The following is a 24,553-nucleotide window of genomic DNA, read 5'->3' as shown; positions in this document are numbered from 1 at the left end:
CGCCTGGGGCTGCAGATCCCATCCCCTTGCTGTCTTTCCTCGCACATTTTCCAGTGTTCAAGTGTGGTTCAAAACAGCCAAAAGGATGTCACTCAATCTCAGTTCAGCACAGGTAGCTGAGATGGTTTTCAAAGATGGAACCTAACTTTTTCAGGTTAGTTTATTGCAAGAATAATTCATTTCTATGCCACCAGTGCCTTCAGCGGTGTGCCCAGTCCAACCCCCAGCCAGGGGTGGAGAAGCATGTACTCACAACAGGCTGCATGCTGGGGGAGCAGCGTTAGCAGTGAAGCATGCACCATGGCTGACTGCATCACCTTACTGATCCATTAGCATTTGGTCAATGACAAGAGAAGTACAGCCTTTCCTCCCCTTAAGTAAGGCACTAATCTATTACAACTCTACAAGCCAGGGTAATTAATCAAAAGTCTATCATGCCACATAAAATGAAAATGGCTCTAAGATGTGCCTGTACACACCAATTAATTATTAAAGGCGCATTAGCTGAAGCTTTTCACCTGCCATTTACAAGTCAGGGATAAATGACAGGACACACACACCGCCAGCACAGCCCTCACCACCCACAGCCCCAGGGCCCATCCGTGCTGCAGGGATGCAGGCACAGCAGCAGCACAGCCATGGGGGCAGCCCCTCCAAGCACCTGCACGCGTGCGCCTGACATTTCCTCTTCTGTTGTAAAATCAAGTCCTCAAGCAACAAGACGAGGGCTTCCTGAATGGCAGAGCGAGCGTTCCTAGAAACCACCAACCGTGTTGTTTGCAGCTGTGTGCATGCTGCTCTAATCAATGGGAGCACTTAGCATGATGAGTACATACCAGCAAGAAACAAACCCCAGTTCTTCATGCCACGGCTGCATCTTCTTCCAGACCAACCAATGAATCAGGACTGCCAGCGAAGCACCGAGAGGGCTGGTACTTAATTAAAGCTCCATGGCAGGCAGAAATCCCCTCTGCAGTACACAAGCCAAGAACAGATGACGGCATAACAGCTTCAGACTCCCCCATATTTCTACCACTTACAACCTGAGCTTTATTCTAATTGCACAAATTGAAGAATGATTAGCAGTTGTGTGGACATTAAATGCCCTGTTGATGTAACCAAACTGGATTTGCTTTATTCAGAGCGATTACTTAAGGCCATAGCTGTGAAACTAGAATGAATCAAAATGAAAACATACATTAGAAACACAAAACATCACCTCAGAAATGAGGAGGGTGGCAATATAGCCTCAGTAATAATCTGGAAGCTACATGCTTGAACATCAGGCTTTCCAGAAATGGAGAGGCAGGCACTTTTTTCATGTAACACCATAAACCAACAATGTGATTCTCATCCTTTACAGTCTCTGAAATGAACTTTTACGAGTACAAACACTAACGAAATTTATCCAGTGTATTTTTTTCCCATCATGCCTCCATATAACAATCCATATCCAATTTCACGATAGATTTTTTTTCCTCTGAAAAGCATTATGAACAATTTTCAGGACTAACAGAAGTAGAGGGTCAAGACAGAGACCAGTTTCCATTAAGGCAAGCAGTGCAGACCCGACACCTCCAGCTGCCTGTGCCACAGTGACCTTTGTTGGCATCACCTTCTCTAGTGAATAACCAAATGGGCATCAGCACTTCTGGTGGCCTTTGGGAGGTAAACACCAACCTACAGCCTTGAACATTTGTCTCCTCTCCTGTTTTTCACAGCTGAGCAGTGAGAAGAAGGACCGCAGACAGGCGGGCATCCACCCAGCCCTTTCAGACTTCACTCTTAATACAGTTACCTAAGAATATGCTAAATTTACCTGGCTGCCAGTAACCACATATCCTGGCAGGAAAGCAACTAACATAAACAAAGCTCAAATATCTGTATTTTTAAGAGAGCCATACTTTTTTTCCTTAGCACATCATCTAAGAAGTGGATCTCAAGAGGTAAGGCTCTGGCTGTTAACCAGCTACTTCCCCTCTCCTCACATAGGAAGAAACTGTGTTTCACTCTGACAGCAACAGATGATGTTACAGTCATTACAGATGTTTCAGAACAGTTTTAAACTACAGTCATATTTCAGAGCTACCTGCCAGAGCCCTTGTTCAAAACTTTCATCTCTCAGTGTATTGTTTTCAAGAGCAGCTTTTAGATTCAGCTATCCAAGTCATCAGGTACACAGAAGAAAATGCACACCTGTAGGCAGATGACAGAAGCCTCCCAGCTGCTTTCTGAATAAAGTTCAGTCTCCTTCCCCGGAGCTTCCCGGACTGGATGACCAGATTTTGCATGTGCTATGGGACAGTGCTGAAGGCGAAAAACGCCAAGAGAACATTCCCTAAAGGCAGGGGTGGGTCAGACAGAGACCTTGTGGGACATCTTCCTCCCCACAACATGCAACCCCTGCCAGCCTCAGCCACTCTGCCTCTCCAGGTTTTACTTTGCCAGCAGCTGTCTTTGTTTTTATTTGACTTCAGCGTAGACCTGCTAAGAGGTTCTTTCCAAAAGACTTTCATGCATGATGTATATACCTCATATTCACACATTATTTGTGCATATTTTATATTTATGTACCTATATTTATGTAAAAATGCTTCCGTGCACATATTTTATCACGAAGGCATTGTAATTTTCCTCTGAACAGCTCCACCACCCCTACTTGCTTTGCTTTCACGCTGCACGCAGCACAGCAGGAGGACGTGCTTCCAGCAGCAGGGCGGTGTGGAGCTCCCATCCCAACCCAACATAAGGACACCGGTGGCCCTGCCACATGCCTCCACGTTGGCACCTTCCATTCTCAATTCTAAAATCAGCGAGAGCACTCATCTCCCTCCTTGACACTATTGCGAGAACAGATTTTAAAAAGCTATGAAACTGTGAAAGAGTAAATACTGCTATGCTGAAAACAGTAGAAGCTGATACTTGTCATTAGGCTTCCACAAATACACACGAAAATTTACTTTGCAAAAGTTTTCTGGATATTATTCTTCAGTTTCTTAAAATCCCACTAATTGTTTCATTTTAGTTTGACAACTCATGCTGGAGAAAAGCTGCAAACATTTGGATTCTAGATTTTCCACCTTAAAAAAGCAGAAAAATCCACAGGTTATCTCCTGTAACCCTGTGACAGAGATTCAGCTCCAGTAGAAGAACAATGAGACAAGAAATCAAAATGGTCACCTCTCTGCTGATGGTGCATAAACACTGTATTTACCAGCACTTTCACATACTGATTTTAGACTAACTGCTGTCTCCTAATAGCAATCGCAGATATGACCATTTCAAAAATGCTGTCATCCAAATGTCATGAAACAAAAGAGAACAAACGATCCTCTCTCTGTGAGACATCCAGCTCCCCACACCTTCTCTGGCATTTGGGGGCTGGAACAAGCATGGGACCAGCACCGCAGCTCCGGTGCACTCCTCCTGCCCCGCTGCCCTCCACCACTTTGCAGAAGAGGGTCCTGTTGGCGCTCATTTTCATAATTACACACCAACAATTAGCTGGAATCTCGGTGGGCTGCACTTGTCACCTGTTAGCAGGGCTCCACAAAAGAGGGCTCTAACTAAGCGTGGCAGATGGAGCTATATATCCTGCCCATCTCTAGAGAGCAGATTTGTAATGCAAAGTGCTGAATTCAAGGCACGGCCTATGCATACATGGAAGCAATCAGAACCAAATGGATTAAACAAGGCCCAGGTCCTTGCATGGTGCACAGAATGCTAAACAGCAGCAGGGATCCCTCGGGGAGGGGACAAGTGCATGGTGAGCCACACGCCTGCCATATCGTCACTGCACACTACTCTCTCTTTAGAAACACCCAGCAACTCCTCTGCAACCAGCAACCCAGAGACACTTGCATCCCACCAGCAATCAAAACACTGAGATGAGAGACTGGAGCTGCCCGTTTGGCTGTGGGGAAAGTGACCCTGTGATCCATGCAGCCACGCAGCCCTCAAACTCAGATGTGCAGCGCTGCAGGTCAGAAGGCAAATTTAGGTCAGTAGCCTGGCCTCATTCAACCCCAGAGACATTACACTTCCTCCAGGCTGACTGAAGCACATCTGGTGATCCAGGGCAGGAGGAGCGGGGCTGAAGCTGGGCCAGGCACCAGGACAGGAAGGGGCTGCGCTGCTGCTCCTCCCTGTGCCCTGAGAGACACGTGCTGCGCTTCCAGCTCCGGTATTTATGGCTGCGGCATCCAGTCACACCTTCCTGCTCTGCCTTTCCCTGCTACACTAAAGCATATTTTTAAATCCCTGCAGTGGGATCTGTGCTTTCCCTTCTCAACACCGATCTGGCTTCGCAGACCTCCCACTCGTTTTGCTTCAGCGGCTGATGGAAGAGGAGCAGCACTCGCAGCCCTCAGAGCTCTCGCAGGCAGGCTCCTGCCAGCAGGTACAGCCTGCCTCTAACAGCCACCAGGAAGACGGAATTCAGGCTTTTAACAGCTAATCCAATGAGACACAGAAGAAAACCATCCCTAGAGCTGGTTTTGCTCCACTCTCCCTCAGCAAAACGCTTCCCCTCAGACTGCCGGAGCCAGCCCCACTTGTTATTTCACCACCCTACACCTCCGAGCAGCTGCCGTCACCTCGTCCCACAGCAATGAACAGTGGTGACGTGCACCAACACCAACCACGCTACGAGCAGACACAGTTCACGTGACGCTTTGCAGACACCATCATGCAAGCCTGAGCCCCACAGCCAAGTGCACTGCAGGGCTTAGGGAGAAGAACTTTTGGTTGCCCAGCAGTGCCCACCCACTGGTTTCCCAATGCACGTACTGCTGAGCTGCTGCACTGCCAGCATGCATGGTGGCCAGATATTTGCGCAAAATGCCTGACATACCCACACACAAAAAGAGCAATTTAATAGTTGGAATTTTTAGAGGTATTATTCAGAAGCACTTACATGGCCTCTAGGAACACACTTCTTGATCTGGGTGAACTGATTTCAGATGCAACAGATGCTGGGACAACCCTTCACCTCTCCTCTCCCTCCAGCCATTTCTTTGGGGTTTAGGTTCTCATTTTTTATTTATCGCCATTCTCTAATGTTGACAGAAACTTTCTGTCATCCCACCAGATTTTATCCCCTGCTATTTGGCAAATGTTGATTCTCCCCCATCCTCCCACACGTCTCATGTGGAATCACTACAGCCTCTTATGTGTAACAAAAAAATTGCCTACCTTTATCATCTTGCAAACCCTCCAGTTTGAACACTGCCTGGACATCAGAGCTCTGCGCTCACTGCTGCACATGGACAAAGCCAAAGGAACGGCCTCTGCCGCCCCTCTTGAAGGCAGGAGGCCCACCTCTGTCTTCAGGGGGATGGAGCAATATCATGAAAATAACGGATGGGGTTGCAGTGGAGATATCCTTGCCCCGTCTCCTCCCAAGTGAGGTGGACTTCACTTTGTACCAGGCACCCTCCCAATCCTTCAGCCTCAAACAAGGCAGGTATTTTATTTCTGCTCTTTTAAGACATGCCTTAACATCGAACACCCTGCTCCACCTGCACATTCCTCAGCCCCACTATCTGTAAACAAGAGTCAGGACTGACAAATGTGGACGGCGCATCAGCACATGAGGCAAACGTTGGGTACTTTGCAATGTACATTAAGACCTCTGGATAGGAGATGGTAAGGAAAAAAACAAAGTAATATTACAGAATATAGGAATACAGCAGGATATTGTTGGCATAGTGACTTAAAAATCACCTTTTAATGATAAATCTCACTATCAGGAGCATTAAACACAGCGTGGCTGTGAGAGAATGCGGACTTGCTGAAGATAAGGTGTTCTTCTCCCTTGAAATCTTTAATAAAAATGCAGTTATGAGACCAAGTTTATTTTTGCTAGGAAACCTCGAGAATGCTTGCTATTTCTATATCCAAGGGCTTTTTGTGTTTATGAGTTTAGTTATTTGAGATTCAGCATACATCTGCTCTTGAAGTTAAGAAAGCCTGGCCCCTACTTCTTCAAGGGAAGGGAGCGATCAGCCAGCTTTCATTTAATATGGACAAATACATGATTTCAGCAATATCAATCACTCCAAGTTCAATAATGAAAAGAAAAGTATTCCTCAAACTAAAAGGTTTAAAAATTTAACTACCTCCCTTCATCTTCCAGCCCACTAGAAGAAATTAAGTTGATGTCCTGCAAAAGATTTAATGGAGGAGAACAGACTCTTTGCAGCCTGTCTGAAACCAACAAATCACTGCTCCTGGAATGAGCTGTTGTATCCTAGGATAATACTGACAATAAAATCCATATACAGACATTGGTGAATGCATTTTCTGGAAAAAGGAACTAAGATTTTTTCACATTTTATCACTCACATGTCTCCACTGCAGAGCCAGTTTACCCATCAGTTTTGAGGTTATTCCTATTTACACTGTAAACATTTTGATGAGAAATATAGGGTTTACCCTTAAAGCTTTAAGTGATAAAACTACTTGGTAAGTCATTGTGAACCCAATTGAAAGCCAACCTGCCAGGGATCTACAAAGCAGAAGAAAACAAGGATTTTTTTTTTTAATACCTAATTTCATTGTCCCAAAACTTCTAATTAATACAGGATGAAAGAATTATTTGCCTCTAATGATGTAATCATACACTTTAAGATAGTAGAAAACTTCTAATTTTATTTGACCCCAGTCCTTTGAAAACTATAGCAGATTCTTTGAAAAGAGGTGTAATCCTGCGCATGCACAGGAATTACCACTACTCAGGGTAAGCAGCCTGTCTTCTCACACCAGTCACCAGCACAATGGAATACATCCATCTCTTGTAACCGTGGCTGGATTTGAGAAGCACATCCTTCAGCAATGGTGATGGGTTAAGCGGTCACAGCATCCAAGGCCAGTCCCCTCCTCACACACATCAATACAGTTTTGTGCAGTGAGTTGGATCGGGGAACTGATCATGAGTCAAAAGTAAAGAAAAGGCTGAGGAGGGAAAGAGAATACAGTTCTCTTTAACCTGAAGCAGACTCCTGGTCTGATGCACTGGGCAGCTGCTAGTGATAAAGTAGGTTTGGAAGAAGAAGGAACAGCAAGGTGAAGACTGCTGAAACACAGACTGCCTCCAGAAGAAGTGTTCTAACTACACACAGTGACCCAATTACTGCACACTGCAAAGTACTTACCAACCTCTAAAAGAGATTTCGAGGCAGTATTTAGATTGATTTTCTTTTGCAAAATAATCTCCCAACCAGGGAATACAGTTATATTTCAATAACATCAGAAAAATTTGCTAAAGCTTATGTCCTCCGCAGTAAACAATCCCTAAGGAAAGCGCCAGCATGCTTCCACAGCCAGAGCAGTGCTCCTCCTTCATTTTCAGCATTTTCAGGAGGTTAAACCCTTTGCAGCCTCTTCAGAAGGGGAATTTTCTGGTAAATGCTGTTTCATCACAGCACTCACGCATTTCCACTTCTTTTTTCTGATCAGAGCAATTGCCACATGCTTCCTCACCTTTTAGAAGAGATTTACTGAATGAGACTGAAGATCTCACGATTTACAGCTCACCTAGACCAAGTTCCTTCCAGTATCAGAGCTATACCTGATAAAGATCTATTAATGAGGACAGCCGCTCTTTGAAAAGGTGCCATCAAGGATTTGTCTCCTTCCTTGGCAGACCAGGATTGTGTCTCTGCCTTGCTGTTTGATCTGGGAATCATAGCTGATTGCAGCACAGAGACGAGATAGGACACGTAACTCCTTACAAACCAATGACAAACAATGGAGAACAGCCCACAGATGGTGCCTTATGTTCCTCCAGCTACATTCACGTGGTCACCAGCAACCTCGGACAAGAACACTTGGTGGCAAGTACTTTGCATTCAGACCTTAGACAACTTCCTGCGCATCCTGGACAACCAGGAAGCCCCAGATGCTCAAGGCAGTTCTAATTTACCAAAATACTTCTTTTTATATAGCTCTAATGGAATGTTACAAAGTCACCGTAGTTAGGTTCCCCTCCTCCCTCCCTCTTAAAGCCTACAAATTATAGATCAACATATAACCACAGAACAAGATATTCAGTAAATAATACGAAACTATTTTCTTTCTCTCTTCTTTTATTTAGTGATTAAATAGAGGGATCAGAGGCTCAAATTTCAGCAACAGGTGCTTTTTAATTCTGAATCTGAAGGCTTAGTCCTTCCTTCCTGGCCAAATCTTCAACTTTTCTATGTATTGGCTTATTGACCAAAATTAAGAATACGTATCCCAGGTAACTTCTGTTTTGAAATAGAGACCGTAATCTTTACTTTCAATATACTTGTTATTCTTATATTGCCTTTATTATCAGTTTCTGAACTGCTCTTGCAATCTGGTTCAGCTCCACGTGACTCAAGCTCCGAAGCCCAGAGCAGCACCAAAGCATTTCCTCTTGAAACACTATTCCCAATTCTAGACCACTGCAGTGTGCTTAAGAACTATACAAGGAAAAGAAAACAAGCTGTACTGCGCAGCTTTCCTGCACTGTACCTTTGACTCAGTAATTCCCACAAACCTCAGTGAGAAGTTACTAGGTTGTCAATCTACTCCCTTTCACGCACCAGATTTCGGGAAAGTGCACCAGAATGGCTGATTTACTAATTCTGCCCTCAGTACAATTTCAGAAGCAGATGCGATCTAGCCCAAGAGAATAGTCTCATTTAAATGAGCAAAATGCAACTACAAAGCTAGACTAAATTTAGTACAGCTCAGCCACTGAAGGGGAACATTATGAGGGCATGCGACAGGCCTGCGCTTCCAGTACAGATGTGACCCAAACCATTCACCTACACCAGCGTGAGGTGCTGCAAGGTGTAAAGCATAATGCTGAAACACAGAGTGTGCCCTAAGCACGTCCATCTTAGCATGATTGCTAGAAGCTCCATTAAGGTCATAAATACAGTGAGAGCTTACAACAAGTTCAAGAGAGGGACAGATATTCTCCCAGTAGGAGAAAACGCTCTTAACAACTACCTGTGGGATTATGAAAATAGGCTACTTAAGTATCTGCAGCTATTAGCGATATTGTATTGCCTGCCAGACCTAGGGGAGGTCTCCCTTTGAACACATGCTTGGAGTGCTTTTTCTTTTATCAAGGGAGCATAAACAATAATCTTTGGGGAGGACAAACAAGGCAGCCCGCCCAGCGTAGCGAATGGACGGGCTTGTTAGCCCACGGAGAGCATTAGCAACTTGCGGCATCAGCACATTATGGGAGAGGCGTCGTTAAATCATTACAGCTGTCATTCACCAAATGCGTGCAGCACAGCCCAGGTGTCTGCACATTGAGACATCACCTACACAAGGACCCCACAAAGCAGAGCTGAGGGGATTAAGGCGATGGCAAGCAACGTAAGGATCCTGCAACATCACTGCTGAAAGCATTCAGAGACAGTGGGAAAACTCTGCTGGACCACCACGTCATTCTTCTCCCTGAAACTGCCCATTTGCACACTTCAGTTTGGCTGGGTTTTCTTTTTTTCTTTACCTGTGAAAGAGCTGCTATATCTAAGTGCTTGCGGAATTTACCATTCTTCTCATTCTTTCACCTCAGAAATGTCACAGGCATAAAACTCCCTCCTCACTCTAAAAACACCTAACACGACTTGCCAGATGCACAGGAAGACTTCCAGGAACATCAGCAAGACCAAGATGCCTCCACTACCTCCCGAATGAGAGATTCCATTTTAGGCTTCCAGAAGAAGAGTTTTAAGCAACTAGCATAATTATTTCTAAAATTAAATAACTGCAAACAGTGCTGCTCAGTGAAACTGAGAACTCTATCAAAAATTAAAGGTAATTATAATGCATATGTAAAGGGCACAGCATTCTGCATGTTAAATCACCTTTAATTATATTTTCTAGATTTGTTAACACTGACATTTGAATTCCTAACAGCAAACTGATATCCCACGTTAAACAAAATACGCAAACAACTCCATTCTGAATCACCTCGAAGCCTTGCAAAACAGAGTTGTGTTTGAACACATTTATCTTTTTCCTTACACTCTTTCAACTACTCACCGAGACCACAATGTATGCTTGTGGAGTCAAAATTGGTCACCAAAGCAACAGCTTGGATGCCAAAAGCAGGATTTCAACTTCATTGCACAGAGAAGCAGGGAGGAAAAGGTGATGACAATGCCTCCATTGTAGGCTTGATCCCGCGACTCAGCCACACAGGGAAATACAAGTTGTTCATGTGCTGAATCCAAAATGAATAACTGGGAAAGTAACTGAAAATGGGACTTGGTTTTCTTTTAACTTTTGTTCCCACTACTAACAGCGTTTAAAATGGGCTGGGCATTAATCTCAGGCAGTAAGAAGAGAGATGAGAAAGATCCCTGGCCAGACTGTCACCTCTCCAAGTAGGTGGAGAAAAAAATGTAATGAAACAAAAATCTCTCTTCAATCAATTCTCCCGAAGTTGTCAATTTTATATTTATCACCAACCCTTAGACAGGAAAGTTTGCGACACAGTTAATGCGTAGTACTGACAACAGACCTTGAATTCCTTTCTTCCTCAGGAAAGAACAAAAAACAATCACATACCAGAGGCCTTGTCTCATGCAGCCAGCTAACCATGGTTGTAGGGATGGAGAAAACAACAACACCCACTCTTGATAGTTTTATTGCTCAATTTTTATTTTTTTTTAAACAAAGAGCTGCAGTTTCTTCTTCTGTCCAACTAGTCTGATATTCTACTATAAGAGGACTGAGAGTGTTTGTCTTCGTCAGGTCATTACCCCCCGTTCCGTGATACCCTTCTCATTCCACGCTTTAAGACGGCTGGTTATCAAGTTCCACAGCCCAGCAGAGGCTCAATTCAGGAATTTCCCTTGCTTGCCTTCTCTATTTAAAAGGTGTTACATTATCCTCTTCACAGTTTGTGGTTGAAACACTGCAGCTGCTAAGTAAATATGTATTCCTAGACATACACACCAACACGTTATTAGAAATATTTATGAATTCAGTGTGCTAAACAAACACTTGATTTGCCCCAGACAGCGGCCAACTAACAGCAGTGGCCACGTACTGCAGAGCCCTGGGACATTTCAGCGGCGATGTCCCTGCCCACTGAGCGTCCCCTCACACTGTAAACCTTGACAGCCCCATAAATACTTGGCATTTATCACACAACCACAGAATAGCTCAAGTTGGAAGGGACCCACAATGACCATCGTGTCCAACCCCTGGCTCCACACAAAAGAATACAATGAGTTTACAAAGCCAGCCCTAAAGGATTTCAGAAGAGAATTGCCTACGATTGCCCTTCTCTCTCTGAGGTTTCCACAACTGGATATACATTGAAGGCACACAACTGTGCCAACAGAGAAAGACAACAAGCAAAGCTTATTAAATAACTTCGCATGAAGCCTGCAAAAGGCCTGGAATGCACCATAGGTAAAAGGCACAACAGGTCAGGATTTCTTAGTTTCTTTTCTTTGGGGTCATCTGGAAAAAATGACAGTTTCACCTACATAGATAAGATAACCAGCCATGACCTCACCAGTATGAGGTAACGCTTACGAAAAGATTTAATGTGACACCATTACAGCTGCATTGCAGAACGGCATCAGAACATCACTAAGTAACTTAACAGTTAACACCAGCGCTCATCGAAATGCTTCATTTGTGCCTGCCATCCCTAAATACCTCGCAGTCTGCACATGGGATGGTTTTATTGTTTTTAAATACACAGAGGCATGTATTTCTTAATTATACTTTAAACCACAAACGAAGGTCACGCGCACACTCGCAGCGAGAGGCAACAACCCAGTCACCGTATGTTCTGTAAACAGCTCCCATCACTTCGACAATTACCAACAGACCTTTAGACTTATGCATCTCTTGGCCCCTTTCATATTGGAAAAACATCATTATAACAGATTAAAACTGCTATTCCAGTCAAACTGCTTATCTAAGGGTAGAAGAAAACGTGGACCTACAATTCTCTCCTTCAAAACAAATGATAACATCAACTTACTTCAGACTCTTAATCTTGGAAGAAAATATTCTCTCTAATCAGAGACTGCTAAACCTACTCTCCCTTCTATTAAAACTATGTATTTGCATAATCACAGAACTGTTTCAAAGAAACATTTTTAGGATGGATAAACAGCAGTCATATGTGTTCAGATACGCTGAATTAGATTAATGCTTTAATAAGAAAAATGTACAGGAAGTACAGTTTTACAATTAACATCTGCTTTATCTTTTTTTTGTAAGATGACATTTAAGCTATATGCGATGTATCAGAGTGCTTTATCTCACAGTGCCATTTTCCCTGGAGCGCTCGTGTCTCACTTCAATAAAATATCAGCACACAAGGGCTTGAAACAGGCTTTACCTGCAACACAGACAACTCCCAGCCTACCAATTTGTAAAAGCAGTGGAAAAGCAGCAAGAACAATATTGACAGATGGCCTCTCCCACACTTTCCCTGCAAGAGCCTCTGCTCTGGCACCACCTTCCCCACCAATTAGTCTTAGGGGAGTTGACGGATAATGATCCATTTCAGTCTTTCAACCCTCAAAAATTGGGTAGGGGGTATTCCAGATGTTTGGTTGTTTTTGTTGTTGTTGCTGTTTCGTTGGTCACTTGACTTCTCCCACCCATTAAACAAAACTCTGAATTAGGCTTTCCTGGAGAAAAGAAAAGAAAATCTTAGCCATTAATGCAAATCATTTCCTTCTCCGTAATTTCAGTAACATTGCTAACGTTGTTGTTTGTTAAACATACTAGATTGTAGCTCCATGACTCCACCTGAAATCCACAGGCAATGCTCATCCATTATCAGCACTGAGGGTATTTTTGGCCACCAAGGTCTGGCAAACCTGGGACCACAGCATCACTAAATCTATTCTCTGTGTTTTACATTATTTTAATCTCCTCTTTACTCACTCTTTCTACCAGAAAGAAGAGCACCTTTGGGTCACCTTGCGAAGAACCAGCCCTACTTTAGCAGCACAAAACAAAAGAAAGGTGAAACAATAAACACCATCTGAGTTCAGCAGGACCTTGGTTGTCCTTCCTTCCACTTCCCAGGAGGAAGCCACGATGCACCCAAGGCACAGACCTCTCCCTTCCTGCCCATCCACCGTCTGTAGCTTTCACCTTGAGCCGAGATTTAAATTGAGGGCTGCGTACAAGGGCAATGGGTGCTCCCAACCTCAGGACATCAGTGTCCTTAGAAGCAGAGGGTGCACTGGGGCTGTTGTCATTACCAGGTGTGTTTAATTACTGCAATTACTAGCAACCAGGAAAAGGCTGCAAGGCATTGAAAGAGAAAAGGCAGCACAGGGCAGCACAGGCCATTCCAGCAAGTGTAAATACTTCACCATCTGCAAAGTCACTGGAATTAAACAACAATTTTGAAAACCTTCGTTTATTCCTCCCTGACGACACCACGTACGCAGGCACCTACACTAACCCTATCACCATGGCATCCTCAGCATCTCCATGCCTATGCTCTGATCGATGAGCCACACAAAGTAAATAGAAAGAATTCCAGGCAGAAAGAGTGGAACACATGGTGCACATATACATAAAAGCAAACAATACTTCAACCAACTGTTATTTTTATCCGTATGTAAACAGTACCACACTGAAAAAGTAAATCTCCTGCGCCGCTCCTGCTGTCAGCCTACCAAAAGAGAATTATTCAGTACCACAAAAGAAAATACATTTCTTGAGCGCCCAGCATCTGTGCTATGCACAGAAGGTGGCTTGGGCAATTCAGGGTGCGAGACACGCAGCCACGCAGAGGACTCCATGGATACAAAGCCTCCCATCGATTTGGCCACCATACAATGGGCACAGCTGCCAGTGTCTGCTCCTGTGCCAGGAAGAGGCGCAGGGCTGGGCCCTGCCCCATCCCACAGGCAGAAGCACATGACTTTAGCAGTCAGCGTGCAGCATGGCACCAGAACTAGTAAGTTCTGAGGGGAGAAGCGAAGCTGACTTAGCTTCGCTAAGTGGAAAAGAACCTTGAGGGCGATGGCTCAGCAGCTCCGTCTGGCCATGAGGCTGCAGGATGCATGCCCCAGGGCTGTGGGGACAGACAGAGGGAGCCCACATGCAAGCACATGCGGTAGAGAAGCATGATCAAAGCTCCTCTCCTGTTTCTGAGCAGTACCAAGGGTTTCTCTTTTCACTGCACTCACAACTTGCTCTGATTTGATTCAGCTTATCAAAGGACAGTGAAAGCTCTGACTTCTAAACAGGAGCTTAACAGATCTTCTGTGCTGCAGAGTAGGTGGCTGAACTACAAAGTTGTTTGCTATCCACAGTGGTGAGCCACGGCCATTCCTGTAACACAGGGATGCCACCTGACACAGACAGACACCTCTGTGCATTAATTCAATCTGCAAGCCCATGGAGGAAGGACCAGCTTTGACCCATGCTGCTGTGGCAGCGAGGAGAGCAGCTCCGGAGGAGCAACGGCAGGAACTTGCTCCTCCACCCGAGAGCAGCCATAATTAGGAAGTGATGGATGTCGCTAGTGAAAGTGAGTGATGTTTTTCAGGAGCTCTCTCATCTGTAACTGCACTGTTTTCAGATAAAATAACCCTTTCTGTCAGGCAGTGTCAGGAATGTCTACAGCCAATCAGTCACTCTGCTATCCAGCTAAAAAATATGACGTACTTGTCATAACATCTGTAGCATACATTTTATCAGCCCTTCCTCTTTGTGTACCTCATCAGTTAGGGTCTCTGATTCCAGCAGTGCCAATAATTTGAACTCCTGAGATCAACAGATTGAGACTTCCAAAAAATCCAACCATGGTGCAGTTGAAACCTCTTCACTTGAACAAGACACCTTTTAGAACAGCACAAAGCGGTATTTGTACCTGGAGATAACAACCATAAAGCAAAACTCAGGAGAAAGCCCCATTCCCACCTCCGCATGCAGGCCAGCAAAGCAGAACCACCACAAGAAACTGCTCAAAAGTCAACAAGATAAGCTGGATCATTTCAAACTCGGATAGCATGAAATTTCACACTGTAGTAACTTCATTTACAAGATTTTGACAAACATTAAACAAGGAGAACAAATGTCTAACACAATTAACCAAGATTACACGTATGGTCTAAAGTCTCCATGCCACTGTGCCAGGAAGGACTGTCCTGCAGGCAGGACGGGCAGCTAGGGCTGAGCAGACCCCACAGGCTGTCACAGCTATCATGGGAGATACTCGCTCAGCTGCTGCTCCTCAGCCAGGTTCCCCTGCCAGCCTAATGGAATTGGTTCCAGAACTGAACAAAAAGGCACCCACATCAGTGTGATTAAGGAAGAGGGGACAGCTGAGCCAGACGGAGCACTGGTCTTTGTGAATGCTTTGTGTGGTCACCTGTCAAGCAGACTGGCTACGTTTTTAAGCGATTAAATCGGCCCTCGGCAAAAACCTTAGCGTTAATTTCTCAATGTTCTAACCCAGAAAAACCTTTCAAGAAAAAGATTTACATTAAATTGTCAATAAGGTTCAGCAAACAGACTACCCCTCCAAATGGCAATGCACTCTGCACCTCTGGAAGTCACCTTACAAAACCAGATGGAGCTTAAAACAAAGTTAACATTTCATTACATAAGAGCCATTCTTGATCTTTAAACACAGCCAATGTACATTAATATTTAACCATCACATGTTACAGATTGCATATCACTATTACAAGCTCATAGCTGTAATTTTTGCAAAACATTAAGAAATAGATGCTGAAAGTCACTCATCACATGTCTTCTATTTATTATGATGGGAAATCATAAGCTCCTCCGATTAGGGAAATGTTTATTATATTACAAGGCTACGGTCTCCTTTGAGCACCCCAATCCAATCCATGCACTTGATGCAAAGGTTTCTTAAAGGCTCTAAGCTAACCACCCATATCCTAGAAAACACTCGGGTGCTTCTAACAAAAGAAAATGCTGAAGCACTGAGGAAATTTATACAGCTGATGACAGTGCTTCCTCTTGAAACTTGATTGAGAAAACAAATGTCTTTATGTTAAGAGGCACTACTCAAAGGGAAGAAACCTTAATAATACCTGGCCGTTTTGAAGCAATGATTAACATTACCTACAGGAACACTGCCACTGACCTGAGATCTACTGTTCCAAAATTTCATCCTCTCAAGAAAAAGAGGATGCAAGTAGGTTACTGACCCACAGAACAAGACAGATGAGAGGATCCCTAGTCCAAATGGAGCAGGGCTAACATCAAAGTCAGACCAGTAGTCCCAGCAGCCCCACCTCTTACCCCCCACCCAGACCCAGCCATGGCCAGGAAAGCCTTCCACCAGCCCCACTCCCCAGTGAACCGACAGCTCCACATCTAGCAGCACTGACCATGGCAGAATCATTACCTCATATTTAATTATAGTCCTGCTAATACACTCCAGATGGAGTTGGTTCTTTCCACAACTGTTAGGTCATGTATAGGTGGTCATCCAGTACATGTCCCAAAGCGCTCTTTTGCAGCTGCGCAGCTTAGCCACGTCCTCACTGTTTTGTATTTTCTCATTTCAGCTCATTAAGTTGCATGTTGCAGGCTTCCAAATGCTTTTTCAGTCTACCATGACCACTTAACTCTGAACTCTGCTTCACAACGCTTGCAGCCCCTCTCAGTTTGGGCTTACTTGCAGATCCTGCAAGTATTCCCTTGCCCACATCAGTGAAGAGAACAGCAAACAAAGCTCAGCCCAAGACAAACAGGGGTGTGTTCATACTACCCGCCTTGGTCCCCTGATTTTCACAGCAAGTTATAGGTAACCACTCTCCAAACACGGTCTTTAAACAGTTACTTGTTTACCATATAATTAAATATGTATGTGTTCCTATTCCACAGAAATGCCACAAGAGGTTGCGTCAAAAGCTACTGCTCCCCCTAGTCCCTTACCATCATCTTATCCTCCAGATTCCTAGAAACTGATTAAAAATTTTCTTCCAATTCTCTAAGCATCACAGCTAGACTAACCAGCCTGTAATTCCCCGGACCTCCCCTTTTCAAAGGCAGGTACCGCATTTGCCCTTTTCAGTCCTCCAGGACCTCTCTTGCTCTTCACAGTTTCTAAAAGATAATTGTAAATGGTTCGAAGGTTGCTTGGCTAGTTGCTGCTGTACCCTAGGGCAAATTTCATCAGGCTCTGACTATTTGAATACACCTATCTTATCTGCTTTTTCTGATCTATCCTTTTCCTACTCTGTACTTTACTCCTATCACCTCATTTAAATTAATTTTAATTAATGTGAAGACACGCTCAAGCAATACAATAACTGCACGAAACCCACTTAGTATTTAATCTTTCGGCTATAACGTTAGGAAAAAGCCCCAGACTATTCAGCTATCATGACTGTTTTTTCAGAGATGCAGAAGAACACTTCAAAAAACAAAACAAAAAACCAATTCAGATTAGAGACTGTATGTGGCATAGACCAACTCTCAGCTCATGTGTCTGAAGGGAAAACATTAACAAACGTCAATAAGCTCCTTTTCTTCAAAGAAAGATTAAAAGTTAACCGCATATTAGAAGGAACACTTTTCAGTGACTAAACCAGCCTGTTTCAGCTTGATACATTAAAAAACACAACACTTCCCCAGCAGATAAAACATTTGATAGCCAAATGCATGATTTCCTGTGCCATTCCCTTAGTTATCTAGCGCCGATCATTGCCAGGGGTAGGGTACCAAATTAGACTGACCGCTGGTCCAAACCAGCGCAGCGAGTCCCACCGCTCTGTGAACAGACAGGTATCTTGAAGCACATCAACATTTTAATGCACCTACCTCTTATAGCTATAATTTAACTTTCATCAACTGGATATTATCATCCTTACAGCTGAGACACGGCAACTTATTACAGGAGCACAGCTAGCCTGCTTCTATGCAAAGCAAACCAGACAGTCTTAGATCATCCTCTATGATTTCTGTTTTTTCTCCAAAATGAACTAGGCGCAGTTACCATATCTCAGCTGAAGCGCTGCAACTTCTTGAACTGCTCCTTTTCCACCCTGAAAGACATCAGTCTCTGCTCTGTGATCCCCTAAGCAGGACATGCAACGTTAATGGGGTTTCTGGCTGCCATTCTCAAGAGCAGTTAGTGATTTTAATGCCTCAATTTCTAGCGTACCCAACCTGAAATGCTTTAAAAGGTCCAATTTTCAGGAAATGCACATTCAAAATTGCCCAGTGGTGTCTTTTTCCCCCCCGGTTTTTAAATCCAGTATCTGTTTTTACCTGGGGCTTCTATCTAGAAAATCCTTTTGTAAGACTAAAACCGTTGTACTAACTAAAAAGACAAAAACATTTTCTTTTGCTAGCTGTGAAGAGAATACAACAAATCCATACATCCTTCCAGTTATACGAAATACAGCGTCTACTCCAGAATCTGAATCTATTTTCTTTGAGTGATACAGTGAAAATCTTCTCTCACAAAATACTATAATCTTTCAATGAAATCTGTTTTGCTGGACATAACAGCAAACCTTGATTACCTACACTGCCAGGCCAAACAAAAAAACACAAGAAAACAGTACTTCCAACCCATGCATGCCTGTATTTGCTCTTACTACAAATATAACCATCAGTAATCCCTTTCTTGCTGCTTGCTTCAACTAAAACACAGATCACAATTAGCAGAATCCACTGAAATCACCCCTGAACTAATGACGACTAAAAAAGAAAAGTATGAACCGAGTGAAAAGCATGGCAATAAAATGCTGACAATTTTCTAGGCTGCCATTCCTTATTTCCTATGTGGAAAAACTCAGAATCAATTTTAGCAAGGGAAGCTTTTTATCATGCAATTGTTCGATTACAGTACAGCAAAAATAATTATTTCAGGTTTCTCTAGGAATGCACAGCCTTGCCTGAGAGTACGACACGACGTGGCTCCATCCCGTGCTGCCCAGCAGCACCCGGGGACCCGTACAGCCACTGCTGCTGGAGGATGGCACCGGCAGCCGGGCAGGCACCTCTGCACGCTCTTCCATCGGATGCCCTATGCAGCTTGACTTCAGAACAGAAGTCTAACCCATGCTAGGTGGTTTCAACCAAGCTTATGCTACTAGACGGAACGAAACCAAGTTAATTAGAGTTAAATGTATCCCCAAAGGAGATCTCAGTACCAAAACTTCTTATGCACATTAACTTAGGTAGCATGTATTTTTAATGAGTTCAGCATTTGTTTCGGGTTTAAAAAAAAACCAACAATGCACACATGGCATGGCAAGTATTCAAACCCATTGCGCCAGAGTGCTAGCAAGTGCTGACTACAGGGGATGGAAAAGTTACGCTGCCAGTTATGGTGATTCTACCTTTATTGCATAACCCTCAGATAGCTAAATTAAGTAGGTGAAGCAACAAAACAAAAGCCACCTACCAATATGCTGATTATATAATAGAAAAGGAAATGAAAAAGACCAGAGGGCTAATGCTCATGTTCAATTTTGCAAATATGGTTAAGTCTTGTAGCATCTCCAGCATCTGTTGATAATGTTTTTCATAAATACATTTCTGAAAACATATATCCATGTAGAACAGTTAAAGCATACATCTTCAAAGCAGAAATGAGTTTTACTCGCCTAAATTTGTAGCTTTAAGCCCCACCCTTCCCCCCTCGCATGCATCTCCAGCACATACAGTGTGAAGCCAGGTAAATCGCCAGCAGCCGTGCCTCTTGGGCGCCAAGCTGTTAAAGCACTGCACTCATTGTGTGATAAAAGGGCCATAAAGACTTTAAGTCCAAAAAACCATAGAAAGCCCTACGTGAAGAACACTGACTTGTGCCAATGAATTCAGCCGATGCCCTTTGGAGGCTGTCATTTAACATACAGCCAGAAAATATTGCTCGCCGCACTACAGCGAGACACAGCAGCTCCTTGTTTCTGCACTAAGAATTACTGTGCTGTGGCTCAAGTGGCACAACACACAGTCAGATCATTGAGTCACATAAGGTTTGTGTCTGTGTGTTGCAGAAACACAACCTATGTTACTGAAGAGCCTTTAAATTACAATATAGCATCACATATCACAAAGCGCAAATGAGTTCAAAGAAAGATTTATACAACTGTAAGAGAAGAATGTTACTTCGATGACAATTGCTTTACGCTATTATGTCCGAATGAAGAAAGTTGTTCATGAAGATGCTTTATTTTTAACTGCAATCCCAGTGCCCAACTTTCAGAGCCAATGTTGCACGTAAAGAAAAAAAATCCCCCAAACCATAACCACACAGACAGATAACATTATCCTAGCAATAGCTAGTGCAAGTGGAAAAGACTGGTTTCAGACGGTTGTTTTTGTTGATTTTAATCTTTTCAAACAGTCTTTAGTTTGAGTTTATTACTTTCAAGACTGTAACATTTAAATGGAAACTTTACATATTTTTGTATATCCTTGAAAGAGCAATCATACAATAATTCTAATGTAAGCGAATATCAAGATTGCTTCCGGATGTAGAGCAGACTCCAAACTCCTGAAAACCTAATCTGAATTCTGCTAATCTAGGTTACAGCTTATCTTCGGGGGCTCTCCTGTAAAATCATTCCTAGACGCTTTAGATTCAGACTGACGTGATTGAAAAGATTTCCTTTTTCTCCTCCCATTCACCTGAACAACACAAATAAACTGTGTTGTTTTTTTTCCCCCAGTTCTCCTGTACACCCCCTCACACACAATGAAATGGACTTTATTAAGGAAATTACTTCAGAAGAAACCCCTGCAGAAAAAATGTGACCTAGATCAGTGAGATTCTGCCCAATTTAAGTTCAAAAAAGTTGATTTACTTTAAAAGATGTTATTGCATGCCACTCAAACTGTACTTTCAGCCACACTTTGCACAGGCCAAGTCTGTCATTTTTTATTTCCTAAAACTCGAGTTTACATTAAGAATGACAGAGGACCTTCTCAGGGTCAGCTGAAAACATACATAACTGAACATACTCAAAGAGAAAGGCTAGGAAATTGAGCAGAATAGGACCACAGATGGGCTGAAGAACAGCATGACCAAAGCTGCCAGCTCAGCTCACAGGTAACAGCACTGCTGCTCTTGATCCACCACATCCCCTCTCCTGACCTGCGAGAGATGAGGATGCAGTCTTCACAAACTGATTTGCAGCAGGCACACACACCCAGAGCCTTTATGCTCACCCTCCCATACAAATGCAATCAACTTTGAGAAAACACATGCAGTATGCCTTGCCAACAAGTTCCTCCCTGCTCTCCTGTTTCTGTGAAATACAAGATTCTGCAACCAGCCCTCCCATGCATGCCATTGTTGCATAACACCTCAAATGTTAGAGATCGGTATCTCTAAATCAGAAGGACACATTATGAAGGGTGAACTAGTTGGAGGATAAAGAATTGGCTGGCTGGCTGCAGCGGACAGTTGCAGTCAATAGCTCTATGTTCAGGTGGAGGCCACTGATGAGCAGTGTCCACCAGGTGTTCATCTTCGGGCTAGTGCTCTTCAACACCTTTATCAGTGAAACAGACAACAGTATTGAGTGCACCCTCAGCAGTTTGCTCATGACACCAAGCTGAGTGGTGCAGTTGATACAATAGAAGGAAGAAACATAATCTGGACAGGCTTGAGAAATGGGCCCACGTGAACCTAATGAGATGTTGCACTTGGGCTGAAGCTATCCCAAGCGTGTCAAGAGACTGAGCAGCCCTGCTGAGAAAGACAGGAGGATCCTGGCGGAGAAAAGGCTGGACATGAGTCAGCAGTGCACTCCTGCATCCTGGAAGGTCAGCTGTACCCTGGGCTGCATCAACTGAGGGGCGGCAGCAGGGAGAGAGAAGGGATTGCTCCCCTCTGCTCTGCCCTTGTGAAGCCCCATCTGGAGCACTGTATTCAGGCCTGGAGCCCCCAGCACAGGAGGGATGCGGAGCTGCTGGAGCAGGTCCAGAGGACGCCACCAGGATGATCATAGGGCTGGTGCACCTCTCCTATGAAGACAGGTTGAGGCAACAGGACTTTTTTTTTTTTTTTTTTTTTAGCTTGGAGAAGAAAAGGCTCCAGGGAGATCTCATTGCAGCCTTTCAGTACTTAAAGGGAGCTTATAAAAACAGATGAAGACCAACTGATAGTGATAGGACAAAGGGGAACTATTTTAAATCAAAAGAAGGGAGATTTAGTTTAGATGTTAGGGAAAATTCTTTACTCAGAGGGTGGTGAGGCCCTGGCACAGGCTGCCCAGAGAAGCTGTGGATGCCCCATCACTGGAGGTGCTCAAGGTAAGGTTGGATGGGGCCCTGGGCAACCTGATCAGGTAGAGGGGCAACCCTGCCCACAGCAGGGGTGTTGGAACTAGGTGATCTTTAAGGTCCCTTCCAACATGCACCACTCTATGATCCCATGATAGATGGCACATCTCACCATCTGACTACCATCTCCTGGAACTACCAGTGTTTGACTAATGCCACCCGCACCCGCCAGAATCCATTCCAAAACGCTTTGAGCCCCAGAGCTTTTCTCTTGCTCTCTTTCAACTCTGCCAGCAGGCTTTCCTCACCCTCCCAGGATCACACTGCTATGCTTCCAGACATGCATACCTACTTTAAGTGCTTCAGTCTCCACGTAAGCAACGAGACCAGTTCCTGGTTCTAGAGAAATCTTGTTTGTTTCAAACAGCATCTTAGCTAATGAGTTTTCTCTCCCCTTCTACACTCCACAAATATTGGGTTGAGTAATGCATAGCCTAATTGACTGTTAAGGTCAGTGGCCAGCTCTTTAATCTTATTTAGTACACTTTGAGACAGTTCGTGAGTCATTAGGGTTTCATTCTTGGGGACACAATGACACGTAATATACGTTAATAAAGAGCATAAATATAATTCAATGTGTGTATTATACCGACTACAAAATTAGAAAGGTAGCATTAAATATTTCTTTGCAATGTTATCATTTTAATAATGTTGCTTATTTTAATAGACAATAAAAATATTTAATTGTGAGAGCCTGTTGGTGTCTTCATAATTTGTAATGCTCATGTAGCTCTGAGAAAAGGCAGTAAAGTCACACTTTAAATAACAACCTGAGGTGAAAGAAGGGATCAAGAGAGACCTATCTTAAAATTTCCTTATTTGAAGAAAAAAGTGTATTTTTTCCAGCTGTTATTCATGATATTTGATTTTATGATGTAAATTACAATTCAGTGCGCACACATGTCGAACTTTGAAATACTTTTGAAAGGGATCAGCATCACTAATCAGGCACTGAAATCCAATTTCTAGGAGAATATCTGGGAGCTCAAAAGGTGAACATTTTAACTGGCTTGAAAAGACCTCTGAAAAATAAAGTTAAACAGTAATTATACGTAAATGTGCTTGAGAAACTTTACACCTGCCTTGACATGAATCCCATCTTTGCATGGATGATGAAATTCTTGGCATTGCTTTAGGTGACTGAGATGGCATTAACTTAGGCAGGGTAAGAATGCAACAGCCACAAGCCTAGACAGGTAGGATAAAGGAGTTACTGACTCAAAAAAAAGCACGACAGCTTATCTGTTGAAAGTCTAAACATGTTAATCATTTAACATAAACAGATCTGCTGATATTTTTAGAAAGGCATTTTAACTCATAAGTAACAATGTTAAAAAAGGACACCAGAAAACATAACCATATTTTCCAGAGGTTGTCCCAGCCATTTGCAGATTGTTTCTACTAATAATCAGACCAGGAAGAAAAGAAAGAGGGAAAAAAAAACAAAAGACAGGTAGCTGGGTTTGTGATTAGGACGATAAACAAGTTGCTGGCAATCAGAGTTTGACTGCTGGCTGTGCTACAGACTCCTCCTGCAACCTTTATCTCACCGTGCCTCAGCTCAGTCTGTAAAATGCAGGTAATAATGTTTCCCTACCTCACAGGAACGTTCTCAGAATAAATCCATAAATGCCTGCGAGACGCTGAGACGCTACTGTGACAGAGGCCATAAAAATACCTAGGAAAGAAAAACAACAAAAATAAGTGTCATAAACAACAGTAACAGCAGAGAAATTCACAGACTAAAGAGAAAAGGCTAAAGCTTTGTTTAATGACATGAATTCTCCATCCTGCGGAAAAAGCAGTTAGGTTCGGCACATACTCCCACCCGTGACAGCACAGGACAGTTGTCCCGTTCCTACTCCGACATGACACCACCACAGTAACCCATCACCATGCGGATGTGGAGGGGCAGGGGTTTCCTTCACAGATCGTAAGCTCAGTGCTGCCTCAAAGAGCCACGACCAAGAGATCGAGCCCCAGCACACTGACAGCATTCCTCCCCTCCTCCCGTGTCTGACATGCTGAAGAATCCAATTCCTCCCACAGCCAAAACACTGCTCATTTTGAGCCTAGCATTTACTCTCAAATAGTTTTTACCCATTTGTTTTCATGCCAACATTGATCCCGTAGCTTAAACAGCTTTACTCCATCCCTGAAGTTTATTTCCCTGCCGATAAAACTGAATTATGCCACCTCCCTGTCAGGACTCATTTTGCTGCCCAGATGAAGCAAGTTTGTTTTCTCTTGGAAGGTCCTTCCATCCTTAAGATTATCCACT

At 43.6% G+C, this 24,553-nt stretch overlaps 1 protein-coding gene across 6 annotated transcripts in view; it reads right to left on the bottom strand.

The window, feature by feature from the left end:
- The window catches only part of PTPRF (protein tyrosine phosphatase, receptor type F), a 261,161-nt gene extending 237,205 nt beyond the window's left edge, over positions 1-23,956 (bottom strand). For 5 of the 6 annotated variants that reach the window (XM_021405410.1, XM_021405412.1, XM_021405414.1 and 2 more), the window contains exon 1: positions 23,870-23,956. The gene's annotated coding sequence lies outside the window, so the exon portion shown is untranslated. Of the gene's footprint in view, positions 1-16,369; positions 16,672-23,869 lie in introns of those variants that run through there. The other variant, XM_021405411.1, reaches the window with a different exon arrangement.

The sequence above is a fragment of the Numida meleagris genome, chromosome 7 (assembly GCF_002078875.1).
Source record: "Numida meleagris isolate 19003 breed g44 Domestic line chromosome 7, NumMel1.0, whole genome shotgun sequence".
NCBI classification, from domain to species: Eukaryota; Metazoa; Chordata; class Aves; order Galliformes; family Numididae; genus Numida; species Numida meleagris.
This window is presented reverse-complemented; position numbering and strand designations above follow the sequence as displayed.